Genomic DNA, 12,174 nt, shown 5'->3' with positions numbered 1-12,174 from the left:
TCCCTCATATTGTTCCTCTCGAACTTCTGCTCCACCTTCCTCCTGTAGGTGTCCTTTGCTTCCCTCAGGCAGCGTTTCACCTCCTGCTGTGCTGCTTTCATCTCCTCCTTCACTTTGCTCCTGAAAGCCTTCTTCTTCATGTTGAGAACAGCTTTGACTTCCTGTGTTACCCACGGTTTGTTATTAGGATAACACCGTACCGTCTTACCAGGGGCGACCGTGTCCACACAAAAGTTGAGGTAGTCCGTCAGACAGTGTGTCGCCCCCTCTATGTCCTCACCATGTGGGCTCAGAAGCACATCCCAGTCTGTGGTGTCATAGCAGTCCCTCAGAGCATCCTCCTTTTCTGGGGTCCATCTCCTAATGGAGCGTGTTGTGACAGGCTGCCTTTGGACAAGGGGTGTGTATTGTAGCTGTAGGTAATCCAGGTTGTGGTCTGACTTCCCTAGTTGGGGAAGGGGGATGGCTCTGTATGCATCTCTCACATTAGCATACAGTAGGTCCTGTCTGTTGTCCTGTTGCTTCGTGTGGGACAATTCACAAACTGGTGAAAAGCAGCCAGAGTAGAATCCAGTGTGTCATGATTAAAGTCTCCAGATATAATAATGAAAGCCTCGGGGTGTTGTGTCTGCAGTCTTGCTGTAACTGTGTGTATTTTCTCCCAGGCAGCTGTTACGTCGGCCCTCGGAGGGATATAAACACACACAGATCACATGACTGAACTCCCGAGGTAGATAATATGGCCGCAAGGTAACGGCTAGCAGCTCCAGGTCCGAACAGCATACCGATACTTTAACGGAGACGTGTCCGGGGTTATAATATCTGTTGTTAATGTAGACAATGAGTCCCCCACCTCTGCTTTTTCCGCTGGCCTGTGTGTCCCTATCGGCTCTCACGGATGTGAATCCACATAGGTCTACGTTAGCCTGCGGCGTTAGCTCAGTTAGCCACGTCTCCGTGAAAATAAACAAACTGCACTCACGGTAGAGTCGGTGGTTGTTCAGAGCAGACAGTTCATCAATCTTATTCTGTAACGACTTCACGTTGCCCATTATCACTGTTGGGATTGATGGTTTGAATCGCCTCCGGTGATCAGCTTTCCTCGCTCCAGCCTTGCAGCCTCTGTAGCTCCTCTTTAGCTCGGCCGGGATATTGTGTCTCATGCTGGTCTTTGCCTTTGTGTTTAGTGCCAGCAGCTCCGCTCTCGAGTAGATGAAGGAGCTGGTTCCAGAAGTTTTAAAAAGTGCATTATCCATAGTATATCTAAGAGGTAGAAAGTAAAGTGACTAAAGGAAGGTGAAAAAAAAGTTTGAAAGACTAGTCTAAAACAGTTAAAAGTTAAGAAACAAGTACGGTGTTGCAGAGCTACTTGGAAAGGCTGCCGTCACTCCAGCGCCATCTTATTACAATGTACAACCTCAAAGCTAGCGGCACAATACATTTGATTATTAAACCCATAAAAAAGGTCATATGTCAGTTTATTAGGTTAAGTTTGGTCATGACACACAAGCTGGACCTTGTCAGCTAAAATTACATTAGCTAAAGCAAACATTTCGGAAAAAGAAAAACACACATCATGCCATAAATTTGATTTGAACTCAGTGAATGAAATTGTGTCTGAGCGTGTTCAGTATGGTCGTTTGTTTCAAAGGTGATCAGAATAAATGTGACTGGTTGAACAGGAATTCAGGTGTTAGTGGCAGTGAGGCAGACTCAGCAGCAGTCCTAGTCCAGCTCTGTATGCAGCTCATCTGCAGTCTGGTGTTACCTACATCTTCCTATTCAGAAGGCAGAATTTCCGAGTTCTGAGTACAATCGAAAGCACCACGACTGCAGTTTTTGTGTTGGATGTAAAAAGCAGGCTAGAATCATGGCAGCGGTCAACGACGGTCCAGGCGTGGGATTTCTCTCGTGGAAATGTGCACATTATTTTTCCTTTCTATTGGTAGGTGGCACAGTGCACTTGTGGCAAGTAAGCAAGCTAGAAGACTGGCAATCTTGCTGGGTATCCAGTTATGGAAGCAACACATTAACAAGAGAATTCTGAGTAAAACCAAAGTTACTTTCCCTAGTAACTAGTTACTCTGAAAGTAATGAGTAACTTGAAGTAACGGAGTTACTTTTGATAGAAGTAACTAGTAATGTAACTAAGTTACTAATTTAAAGTAACTTACCCAACACTGGTTGTTGTTTAACACAGATTTCAGAAGAGCAAAGATGAGCACTGTTGCTTAATCCTTGATAGTTTAACTGGATTAGAAATAAAAAAAATCCAGATTCTTCTTCCACAGAAGTTTCATTTGTCAGTGTGGATCTGCTGAGCCACCTGAAGAACTCATTTCATTCATTCTCCACGATGTTGATTTACAGAAATGTTTCACAGGAACTGATTCCTCCCAAAGGGTGAACTAGTGTTTTTCCATAAATTATCTCTGTATGAATGTACTTCTTAAATGAAGGCAAGTGTTTGTCCTGTTTTGTTCCTCAGGTACAGCATGTGATATTAAGGGCAGGCGGTCATCACTGGGGGAAGACAAGAAGCAGAGGGAGCTGCAGTGAGGACACAGTGAGGTCAGAGGTCAGAATCTGAAACAGCTCAGATTTATATTCTAGGGGTTATAAAAAAATCGAAACGTATTTATAAAGAAACCTTTAAATAATAGTCATAATTATGATTATTATTAGAAATATCAAACATTTAATTGGATTTTCTGTCACACGTATTGTCTTAGCCCTGCGATAACTGGCAGCCTGTCTTTGTCCTGTATCAGCTGGGATAGGCTTCATCCTCCTGTGACCTTGAATTGGATACATGAATTGTATTGAATTGTATTCCAATTATCTAATCTTATCATTTACAAACTCAAGGTATCCAATCAAAATGTAAGTAATAATGAACAGAAATAAGTGTGACATGAATGTAAATGTGTGAGCTGACATAGAGGACAGCTACATGTAGTCTGAAAAACCTTTGTTGTCAAGTTTGCAGGTCTATCACGAGACATTCTTACATAGAAGAGACTGTTAAAGTCTCTAACTCAGTGAAGCATTATTGGTCCCGTCTGTTTGGATAAATATAGTAAGTTGATGTTTGTCCATTTATTGACACATTTTCTTAAGTGCTTATCCAGTTCAGGATCACAGTGGAGCTGCAGCTGGATATGTTCAGTAAAGAAACCTTACAAAAGTTAACATAAACCTGCTTCTCTGTACGTTGTTGTCCACAGGATGAGAAAATCAAACTGGAAGACTGTGGAACATGTTAATAAATGTTTGTGTTTATGCCTGTGTCTTTCACAGGAGGCGCTGAAAGGTTTCCCTAATAGTTCCTGGTGAATCAAAGCAGAACCATAAAGGTTGCTGGACTGCATGATGGCCTTACCCCTGAGCAGTCATCCTGTTAAAGGAGGAACCAGTTAGAAGCTGTTTTCAAAGTAGCTGAGCAGATTTCATCTCAAGTAAGCGATTAACTGTTTGTTCGTTTGTTCTGCCACTTAAAGAGCATTTAAGGACGTCTTTTGAGTGTTTAGTTGAATTAATTCTACTGGCTCTCATGGTCATTTGTGAATATGGACATATTTTTCATGTTCATCAACCATTTAGTAAATTCTATCTATTTAGTAATATCTGTCAGCTATAAAATATAATATAAATATAAAAATATCTAAATATCTCCTGCCCGTTATATTTTAATGATGTAAGACCAGACGTCTGTTATCGTGTTACATTAGCATTTCTGACATATCAATGAGATGCTGTACAGTACAATCCTACTGACACAGCAGAGGGATAACGACGGCTATTCAACATCGTTACACGACACATTCGAGCTGCATGATGCAGACAAAGTGACTAAATCATCTTTTTTGTGGTTTATTGTCTTCAAACCAGCAGACAAAGCCGATGGCAGAAGATGTTTGGAGAAGAACTTCAGGCCGTGGACTGAAAAGGTATTTTTTTCTTGTTATCAAAAGACATTTGGAGTGACGGCTTCTACAACTGTGCTGAAGTAAAGCTTGCAGTCTAAGAAGTCACAGTCAATGTTCCCTCTAATTTTTCATGTGTCTGAGCGAACACACAAACTCCCTGAGCGGTTCCTTGGACCACAGTGAGCAACAGCAGATGTGGTCACTGTGGTCACGCCAGCATCTAATCCATCCAAGTCACATGGTTTATTAAAATAATCAAATTACAGCGTTTACATTTATGTTAGACTACTTTTAATTAACTGCTTTAGCCCACTTACAATGAAAATTTTTAAAAAAATATATTGTTCATGACCTGTGTAGTAACAATAACTTGAAGTCCAATTTTGAAAACACAACTTTCTTTTTTTTCTTTTTTCTTTTTTTTTATAAAGCTCTGACTTGTATTATGAGTCTGTGGTCTGGGAGAGAGTCCTGTAACTCTCTCTCTGCAAAATACAGTATATAATGACCAATGATGGGCAATTAATTATATAGTTACTTCTTCAAAAAAGTAACTGAGTTTTGCAAACAACAACGCTTTTTGCAGCTGTTTACCTAAAAATGCAGCCAAGGCTTTTTTTTTTAAATAAACATTTCAAACTATTTTACAGAACAATCAGCTGTTCTGCATTAAATTTGATGCCACACATATTATTTGTGCCACTCCAAAAAATAATTTCTGTCCCCTATGAGATAAAGGAGAACAACAGCCTGATACCTGCAGGCCTGACAACAGGAGATGTATCACTCCTGTAACACCTGTAACATTCAGCAGTCGACTCATTGTTCTGACACACACAACAAAACTATTGACTACACTACACACTAACTACACACTAACTACACAAGATTTGCGCTAAACCTGGCAAATCTCTCACATCTCAAAACACCGCCGTCACTCCTAAAACTTTTTTTTTCTTTGTCATTCCTAAAACTTCCCCCCTCCCTAAACAACAAATGCCATGTTTTGATTGGTCGACATGGTACATTTTTCCACCAATAGGAAAGAGTGGGGATTTTTGGTTTTGTTTTTGCTCACAGGCGGAGAGTGTTTTCGGTCTTCCCGCAGTAAATATAAACAACGATAGTATTCAGGAAGAAAACCAAACATTGCAGATATTTTTATCATAACTCTGGTTTTACGTGGCCTATCAACACAATTTAAAAACTGGTATAAAGTCCACACTTTTTCCCTCATTTGTTCCGTCTGTCCTGCTCACATCGCCAATGGTTGTACACATTGTCATTAACGTGGCTTCACTCCACATCAGCCACGCCGCTTTGCTAGCTAAAACACCGGTGTCGGCACATAAGGACGCTGTCATAGCCTGTCAACCACATTGATTAGCTGCGTATATACGAATGTGAATCGCATAATTGGCTGGACTATGGGAAAAGGTGGCATCGTTCTAATCCCATACGGGAGCAGCCAGTCACTTACTGACTAACACTACAAAACGGAATTGTTAACATATTTACTTAATTTCAATTCAGGTTAGATTTTTTTTTTTGTGCGCAACGCAGATTTTTTCTGCACAGAGACTGTGCCAGCAATGCACAATTGCGCTCACGCGCAGCTTAGAGGAAACATTTGTCACAGTGTTGATATTCAGCACAGAGAGAAAAGCTCAATAGTTTGAATTTATTTACAATCATAGTTTTTATAAATCCTGACTGTAAACAGCTTTTACAGCTTTGATATTGTTTGACACTCGATATCAGGTGATGGGAATTAATTTAAAGGTTTCTATGTCCCAATGAGTCATTTACACTGACCAGTGTCACTTTAACTGTAACACATTCATCATTTAGATCGAACATTTCTAAGAGAAATAACTGAATGGAAAAATGGCAGCCCTCAGGCCAGGTTTAATTGATAGAGATATCTGAATGCATTATGAAATTTATGTATCCCAGATCATTTTTATTCATCTAGTCATGGCAGACCCACCCCTTCCTCCCAAGTTAACTGCAACCCAAAAGAACTAGTGTGGGTATTTACACATTCACAACCAGTGTGGGGTAAAAAGAGCCACCAAAAACCTGCACAGCTACAGATGTGCTAGAAGCTATAAGAGTTAGAAGCTCTGCTTATGGAGAAACTTTCTAAGCCTAACAGAGGACAGGTACTCCTGCCCACATAACATGATATAACCCCACATACAGCCCAGCCATAAAGAGAACCAAGTCATTTAGTTAAAGACAGCATGGGACCAAATGCATGTAACCAGCCTGCACCCACCTGACATTTCTTCCTCCTGAATTAAATGAATGAATCGATGAAAGTTAAATGTTAACTATATTTGGCTTGTATCAACAGTTGTAACAGGCTAAGATACCTGTGACACTGCATTGAATGATTGTTTCTGTCTTAATGATTTTAGCTGATGGTTTCAGCTCAGATGTTCTGCTTTTTCCTTTCAGTAGATCAAAGCAGCTCATGCTCTTTATGCTTTCATTTTCATGGCAAGAAGAAGAAGAAGAATGCTTCAGTGAAGGGGCGTTCATGGTCTCAGTGGACAGTCATGGTCACACACTGCATGTGGTTTTAAAAGCAACATTGTTCACCACAACGATCGAGATGTGTAATATTAGTGCAGCTACGGTTTGTTCTTGAACATCAGTTCTGTTTTCTACTTTGACCACTTAGACCAAAAAAAATGTTGTTTTCAGATTCTTTCTTTTAAATCTATAAAGCACCTGTTCATTTTTTATTACAATTAGTTTCACATAAATGTTAGTGTTTCCTTTATGATCTTTTAATGCTTACACTACACTGTACACGTCTACATTAGAGACATTTCTGTTATCTATGTATGAGACTGGGCTGATTGACTACAATTTCGAAGTGGATGCAAAATCACACGGATCGTGCTATTGTTCGTTTTTTAATATGATAGTAGTAATATACCTATACTTTTTTTTGCCCCCACCCCCCACCCCACCCGCATCCCCCTCCCCCTCCACTATCCCCCTCCGCGTTCATGTGTGCGCGTGAATGGACTTTGCACGTGCATGTGCGCGTGAACGGACTTTGTACATGCTTGTGAGTTCAGGGGTCATATGAGTTTACATGTGTTTAATAGCGTTTTATTTAATGAAACCATTATGTGTTTTAATTAAGCTGTTTTAAAGGATTGTATAGGTCTCAGAGCTCTGTTATTTAGACATAGATGATTTAATTTAACTAGTTTAGGGGTATTTTGCTTTTCTTTAGTGCTCTGAAACACACAGAGGCTAATAGTTTTAAACAGAAAGTTTTTTCTCCTTCTAAAAAACACATATTCACACATAGCCACACTATCACCGTAACAACCCCCAATGTTCCTTTAATGCAACTAGCCCTCTAATTATCTACTAGGTACAAACACACATAGATGATTTAACTGCATTAGGAGCATTTTGCTTTTTCTTTAGCGATCTTATCATGTCAGACCCAGCGGAGCCACCAAAGGTTTTTATCTTGCCATTACACTTTCTACTGACCATCCGATCCTCCAAACAGGTTTTCACCTGTTGCTTACACCCCCACACCTTTATCTCTGCATCTCAGAGGCCAACTGAAACCATGGCCAACCCCAAGGGGTGGTAACGACACCTCCTAGAGGGCTGGTCCAATACATATAAAAACGGACTCTTTCACCATTTGGAACATCAACAGCGCAACCTAAAGAACACCTCTAACTAAGGAGTGCAGGATGACATCTGTATCAACCATGACGAGCAGCCTGGACATCGCCCAAGCATCAGCTGCTCTAGGTACGTCTACAGGCGTATGCCGGGGCCCTCACCGCAAAAAGCAACGCTGTGAAAACGTCGTAGATGGGACTGAATTTAAGTTAGAATATCGAGGCAGTAACGGGTATGTGTATAGCGTTAAATATACCAATGGAGCAGTTATACTTCGTGTAGATTGTGATGAGGGAGTCTTTTGGGGGGAGTCACAACGCATGTCTACTAAAAACTGGAAACTCTTTCGCACTGTTGTTTGTGCGGACTTGGACAATGTGGGCTTCCCAGAGATGCTGTATGTTTCCCAGTGGAACAGTCCAACAGGCCCAGAGCTTTACAGTGTCGAGGCTGATCGTTTTAACCGTAGCTCCGATGACTTTATTTTTCTCAGTGTATGTGATGACAGGGAAAGTTTTATAGTAGCCAGAGGTTAAATCCTTAGCCTCTGAGCATAGAAGAGCGCACTACTTGGTTTAAGGATATGGTTTTTATACAGTGGTGCGACTGGAGAGCTATGCTGCATATGTTTAGCAAGGTTGACGACGCCATCAAGAGAGATAGACTCAACACTGCGTACGAGGGTATTAGAAAACGTCTAATACCCTCGTACAGACACTGTTCAGAGAGGTGTACTGTTTTCCCTCCTTGTAAATCTCACATTTGATGATGGACCACAGGTTCTCAATGGGGTTCAGATCAGGTGAACAAGGAGGCCATGTCATTAGTTTTTCTTCTTTTATACCCTTTCTTGCCAGCCACGCTGTGGAGTACTTGGACGCGTGTGATGGAGCATTGTCCTGCATGAAAATCATGTTTTTCTTGAAGGATGCAGACTTCTTCCTGTACCACTGCTTGAAGAAGGTGTCTTCCAGAAACTGGCAGTAGGACTGGGAGTTGAGCTTGACTCCATCCTCAACCCGAAAAGGCCCCACAAGCTCATCTTTGATGATACCAGCCCAAACCAGTACTCCACCTCCACCTTGCTGGCGTCTGAGTCGGACTGGAGCTCTCTGCCCTTTACCAATCCAGCCACGGGCCCATCCATCTGGCCCATCAAGACTCACTCTCATTTCATCAGTCCATCAAACCTTAGAAAAATCAGTCTTGAGATATTTCTTGGCCCAGTCTTGACGTTTCAGCTTGTGTGTCTTGTTCAGTGGTGGTCGTCTTTCAGCCTTTCTTACCTTGGCCATGTCTCTGAGTATTGCACACCTTGTGCTTTTGGGCACTCCAGTGATGTTGCAGCTCTGAAATATGGCCAAACTGGTGGCAAGTGGCATCTTGGCAGCTGCACGCTTGACTTTTCTCAGTTCATGGGCAGTTTTTTTGCGCCTTGGTTTTTCCACACGCTTCTTGCGACCCTGTTGACTATTTTGAATGAAACGCTTGATTGTTCGATGATCACGCTTCAGAAGCTTTGCAATTTTAAGACTGCTGCATCCCTCTGCAAGATATCTCACTATTTTAGACTTTTCTGAGCCTGTCAAGTCCTTCTTTTGACCCATTTTGCCAAAGGAAAGGAAGTTGCCTAATAATTATGCACACCTGATATAGGGTGTTGATATCATTAGACCACACCCCTTCTCATTACAGAGATGCACATCACCTAATATGCTTAATTGGTAGTAGGGTTTCGAGCCTATACAGCTTGGTGTGAGACAACATGCATGAAGAGGATGATGTGGACAAAATACTCATTTGCCTAATAATTCTGCACTCCCTGTAGAGATACAGTACCCGCGCACTTGGCTGTCTTTTCCAGAAGCAGATTCGCTAGTAGAAATTTTTAACCCTGTCAAAGATGACGCCCTATCCGTAATGACGATTGAGCTGTCTGTGGGTCATTATACCTCTGTGGAGCAGATAATAAAAGAATTTAATTTGAAATGCCAACAGCAGCCAGGCACGGCGGACATTAAAACACAATACAACACCGTTAGTAACTATGTCAGCGTTATGGGGCCTAGAGGCAGCGTTCTCACATTTAGAGGGAGACTGGCAGAAATCCTAGGATTCAAAACAGAAGAACCATTTGTACTTCATTATAAAAACACATACGCACCGCATCCTGCTGACATATACGGGGGAAAATACAACATGTTTATTTATGCAGATATCGCCGATTATCAACTTGTGGGTGACGCCCACGCGCGGCTATTAAGGGCTATAAATATCACAGACGATATCCGGGCGCGTAGCCATTTTGCAATTTGACAGTCCACACTACACACCTGTGTCAAAGACATTAATCGACGACATAGAAATTGATTTGAAAGACGATCAGAATCAACATATACCCGTTTTATACGGTAAGGTGTTTGTCAAGCTACACTTCCGTCCGATAAGACAGCAATTTTAAAAAAGAAAGGATGGCTGTCTACAACACAGACGAGACAAAATATCTAAAATATTACATCGCGCAAGCTGGGGGTGATTTGGGGGGGTATATAGGGACCAGCACGCAATATGGCGCAGGTCTGGGCGGATTGTTCCGCAGCTTATTTAGATTTGCAGTACCGTTGTTTAAAAAAGGAGTCAGTATACTCAAACCCCACCTTAAAACCGCAGCATCAGGAATAGTGTCTGATGTCATATCCAACATAACTAAGCCCACAACCACTAAGCAGGACGGTAACGGAGTGTATGTGTATACGCCCAATACTTCAAAAACCCCACCCACAGCACGCACACCATCTAGAAAGTGTAAAACCACAAAATCAGCCAGAAGATCCAACAAACGGACACCGTCACGCGGAGTGAAAAGACCCAGAACCACGCGTTGAAAAACTACAGCATTTGACATATTCTAAATGGCGCTGTTACACAGTCAATCTGGAGAATGTGTAAAAACAGAGCTGGACCTGTTTACTGTTCCCTACACACAGACCAGCATTGAGAAAAGTCCGTTTATTGAAATACCTCCTGTTTCGGCAATCACTGATGGAGTCCCGATCGAGTTTTACATCTCATCGTCCGGCGAAGACTACCTGGATCTAAATGACACATATATCTACACACGTGTGAGAATCACAAATGCTGATGGGTCAAACCTGGCTAGAGATGCTAACGTGGGATTTATTAATTATCCCGGATGCAGCTTATTTAGTCAAGTCGATGTTAATTTGGGACACACGCTCATTAGTCAATCATCCAACACATATCCATACAGAGGTGTGATAGAATGTCTTATCAATTATAATAAGGACACTTTAGACACACAGTTCAGCACAGGGTTATTCTGTAAGGATACAGCATCACACATGAATGACACATCCATAGAACGGGACAACCAAGGCCTTGTGACCAGAGGCGAATATACAACGAATAGCAGCATTGTTGAATTGATAGCTCCTGTACACGCAGATCTGTTATTTCAAGAAAAACTGTTATTAATGGAATCGACCTGTCACTGAAATTTGTGCGCTCTAAAGACGAATTTGCTCTCATGACAGCGGATGCCAATGCGTACAGAGTTAAAATTGTCTCAGCCAGTCTCTTTGTCAAGAAAGTTAGTATATCACCGAGCGTCAGACAGGCACACAGCAAGGCATTGCACCACGCAAACGCAAAATATGCTATAGACAGAGTATCTTTAAAGACTTTCTCCATACCAGCAGGGTCTCGAATATCAACTAATGACAATTTATTTATGGGCCATCCATCCATCCATCCATTCGCTTCCGCTTATCCTTTCCAGGGTCGCGGGGGGCGCTGGAGCCTATCCCAGCTGTCATAGGGCGAGAGGCGGGGTACACCCTGGACAGGTCGCCAGTCTGTTGCAGGGCCAACACACAGGGACAGACAACCATTCACACTTACATTCACTCACACATTCACACCTAGTGACAATTTGGATTATCCAATTAACCTATCCCCTCAAACTGCATGTCTTTGGACGGTGGGAGGAAGCCGGAGTACCCGGAGGGAACCCACGCAAACACGGGGAGAACATGCAAACTCCACACAGAAAGACCCCGGCCTGATGGTGGAATTGAACTCAGGACCTTCTTGCTGTGCGGCAACAGTGCTAACCACCGTGCCACCGTGCTGCCTTTATTTACGGTATCCTCGAAGAAGACAAAGCCGAAGCCTCTCTTCCTGCCGGTCTACTTGTCGGAGATGATCTCAAAATGACAAATTTATTTATGGGCAGGATACCTAAATTTGTCATCATTGATAATGAAGCTTTTTGTTAAGATATTTTACTGTTTTATTATACCTTTTTATAAAGTCTATGTTTTACGTCTTTAGCATACATACTGCTGCAGTGGAAAATAACCACTTTTGTGTAACCGCTTGTGAAACCTGTTTCAACTACTTTTAGAGAAAAACAGGAAACGCCTAAGGAACTTGAAACGAGAAGATTATGCCATATTCACGAGGACGAAGACGTGCAGAAGAGTTGTCGAAAGGGGAAGCACGCCTTTACCCTTAACAGAGTTATGAAACTATACATTGTGTAAACTATACATTG

The 12,174-nt window shown here is 41.9% G+C and overlaps 1 long non-coding RNA gene across 2 annotated transcripts; it reads left to right on the top strand.

Moving 5' to 3' along the window:
- Positions 1-2,904: 2,904 nt before the first annotated feature.
- On the top strand, positions 2,905-6,422 carry LOC109201582 (uncharacterized). Of its 2 annotated transcripts, none has more exons than XR_002061632.2 (3): positions 2,905-3,079; positions 3,301-3,458; positions 3,892-4,021. It is a non-coding gene; the product is annotated as an uncharacterized LOC109201582 (long non-coding RNA). The 2 variants fall into 2 exon arrangements; XR_003218426.1 differs by lacking the exon at positions 2,905-3,079 and adding an exon at positions 6,393-6,422 and having other exon boundaries at positions 3,092-3,458; positions 3,892-3,950.
- Positions 6,423-12,174: the final 5,752 nt, after the last annotated feature.

This window comes from Oreochromis niloticus, unplaced genomic scaffold (assembly GCF_001858045.2).
Source record: "Oreochromis niloticus isolate F11D_XX unplaced genomic scaffold, O_niloticus_UMD_NMBU tig00007971_pilon, whole genome shotgun sequence".
NCBI lineage: Eukaryota > Metazoa > Chordata > Actinopteri > Cichliformes > Cichlidae > Oreochromis > Oreochromis niloticus.
Note: the sequence above shows the minus strand (reverse complement) of the source record. Positions and strands in the feature narration are given on the sequence as shown.